Source organism: Morone saxatilis, unplaced genomic scaffold (genome assembly GCF_004916995.1).
Source record: "Morone saxatilis isolate NCDOM2014 unplaced genomic scaffold, NCSU_SB_2.0 Contig3, whole genome shotgun sequence".
NCBI classification, from domain to species: domain Eukaryota; kingdom Metazoa; phylum Chordata; class Actinopteri; family Moronidae; genus Morone; species Morone saxatilis.
In genome coordinates, this window is record NW_023339873.1 from 23,918,865 (window position 1) to 23,921,561 (window position 2,697).

General features: G+C 39.0%; 1 long non-coding RNA gene across 1 annotated transcript in view; it reads right to left on the reverse strand.

Annotated features, from left to right (window-relative positions):
• LOC118337103 overlaps positions 1–2,697 on the reverse strand; it is a 35,791-nt gene that overhangs the window by 24,547 nt on the left and 8,547 nt on the right. The gene's annotated exons all lie outside the window — the stretch shown is intronic.

Sequence of the window (2,697 nt, forward strand, 5' to 3'; positions counted from 1 at the left end):
TCTATCTATCTATCTATCTTCTCACTATTCTCACAACTTAATTACATTAACTATTTTTGGTAGATACTTAAAGCAATAGTTCAAGATTTGAGAAATACACTTATTGATTTCTTTCCAGGAAGGGCAGTTGCGTGTTGGAACTATTTTTCAGTCAGGTGCAGTGTGTACAGTGTGTTTTTAGGTTTGGTACAATTGTGCCTGTACAGCAGTGCTGTAGGTCTCATAAGCGTTTTTTCCATTGTCTCAGACTTGACTTGAACGCCTCAATACCAATGAATTTAATCTGTTTTTCTGTTTTTTCTAAAGAACTTCCTATGTCAAAACAAAACCATCAATGAATTGTGCTTGTAATTAAAATTAGTAGTATTGGTTTGATTCAAAATCCATCTAGAGCTAGACTAGTCCTGGTCTTAGACTCGACAAAGGTGGCCTTGACTACAGCACTGCTGTACAGAGACCAAAACCAAACCTGTGCTCACCATCCATATCTGGAAACCAGTGGTGTAGCCGAAGACACTGCACAAAAAAAATGTGATGGATACACTGTTGTCATCAAAAAGAAGGTCCAGCACAACTTCCCCACAAAGCGTAATTTTCTCCTTTGTGTTTACCCCAAATTGCTCCCATGTAAAACTCTTTGGATAAAAGCTCTATATAAATGTAGCCATTTATGATTTACATCCCAGCTTTCTCTATCAGTCAATGCAGAGATCACTTGATCACTAATCTTTACTTTTTACACTTAACTTTGTTCAAAATTTAGCACAATTTATGTCCATCACTGCAGACATCATGCGTTCCAAAAAACCCACTGGCCATAGGTGGAAAACCAGCAAGGGATTATATCCTTGTTGCTAAACTAGCACCTTATAAAACAAAAGTTTTTAAGAAAGTTATTAAGGACCAGGCAAGCAAGATAGCAACAAACACAAGAGCAACAAAACAGAACTTACAGAATAATAACTCCAAAAAAAGCAGCACATCAGTTAGGAAATGTTAGGCATTACCAATTAATTTCATTTTAGCTGCATTAGATGATCTAATCTTTTTAGATTTTTTCACTTTCTACCCTATCCACACTTCCTTTTCCTCTCATCCCTCCCCCAAACACCAAGGCTTATAGCACCACTTTACCTGTTTAAAGTACTTTTCCATAGTTGTGTTTCATGACATGAGTTCAGTTTTATCAAAATAATTCTGATTGGATGTCTCCTAGTTGTCAGAGGAAGACGTTTGCATAAAACTGAACTATTCTCAACTTCCCCACAACCTTCCTTCTGGTTTGAGTTTCCGAGCAGCCCCAGCATGTATCAAGGTTTAATTAACAAATGAATGGCATCCTGTAGCTTCTCCAGAGTTTAAGTCTTTAAATGTGAGCAAGGCATTATGGAGATAGTTTAAGCAAAAGGAACCAGCCAATTTCCCTAAAACCTCACTATACACAGATAGAGTTACAAGACATTCTGTCCTTTAACCAAATTTTAAAGAGACTTATTGATTCCTTCTAATAGTAGTTTTTGATACACAGGACCTAGCTATAATAGCTCCTGGAACTGTGCTGTCATCATTAAACCAATTACACAAACTAGATTAATGCCATCCTCATTTGACTGCGGAGTAAACACAAAGGGATCCTTTGTGAGGGCTAAGTGATTGAACAGTGTATACACCAACTCCGCAACATTGTAGTGTATTATGGTGTTTCGTCCTATTGCTCTTACAAGTACAGGAACATGGAAGCTTTACTCTAAATAGGGAAACTGGCATCTTGGATACAGTGTTTTCTAATTTTAACACCTGTGACAGTCTCTGTAGAGGCTGTAGTGAGCTTACAGAGCTGGTATTTACAGTTGGACCCCTGTGAAGAAAGCATTTTATTCAAGGCAAGCACACAAAGATGCATGAAGCAGCAACTTATCCAAGGACCTTGAATCCTAGTGAACAATCACTACTATTTAGTCAAGAAGCTTAGATCTTCCTGATTGAAACTTATTCTGTCTTTTCCCTGGTCTGAATCCCAGTTGGCAGCTAAACTTTCTGTGTGTCTGGCTGAAATCCCTCAGCGGATGTCTGCACACCACCTGAGGCTCAACCTTGACAAAAACCAAGATGCTTTTCCTTCAAGGGAAGGCATCTCCCATCCATGACCTCTCCATTACCATTGAAAACTCAGTGGTTTCCCCACCTTGGACTGCACAGAACTTGGGTAGTCCAGCTGGTCTTCAATCTACCCATGTTCTGCCACACCACACTGCTCCTCCTACATCCAGGACCTATTCAAACCAAAGACTGCAGCAACTCCAGCAAATCAGCATGTTTGATCAAGTTACTGTTGTTGCAATTTGGAGGGTTGGCTGCACTTATTGTAAGTTGCTTTGTATACAAATGTCAGCTAAATGAATGTAATGTCCCCCTTAAAGATCCTGGCAAGTCATGTCAAAAATCTTGGCCTCTAACCCTCAAAAGGATCCATGGAACTTATAATACCCATGTGGTGTCCTTAAAAACCTTGCAACTTAGTAAAGTAACTTAGATCCTCCTGAAAAATAACAATTCTTAGATCATCTTCAAAGACCAATGGACCTTCAAGATCCCTGGGGCCCTGGGCGCTCCTTAAAAAACTTTGAGGGCCCTTAGATCCTTAAAACTGGAAATGTTATTGACACTGAGCATACCAATTCAATTTTATTTGTATAG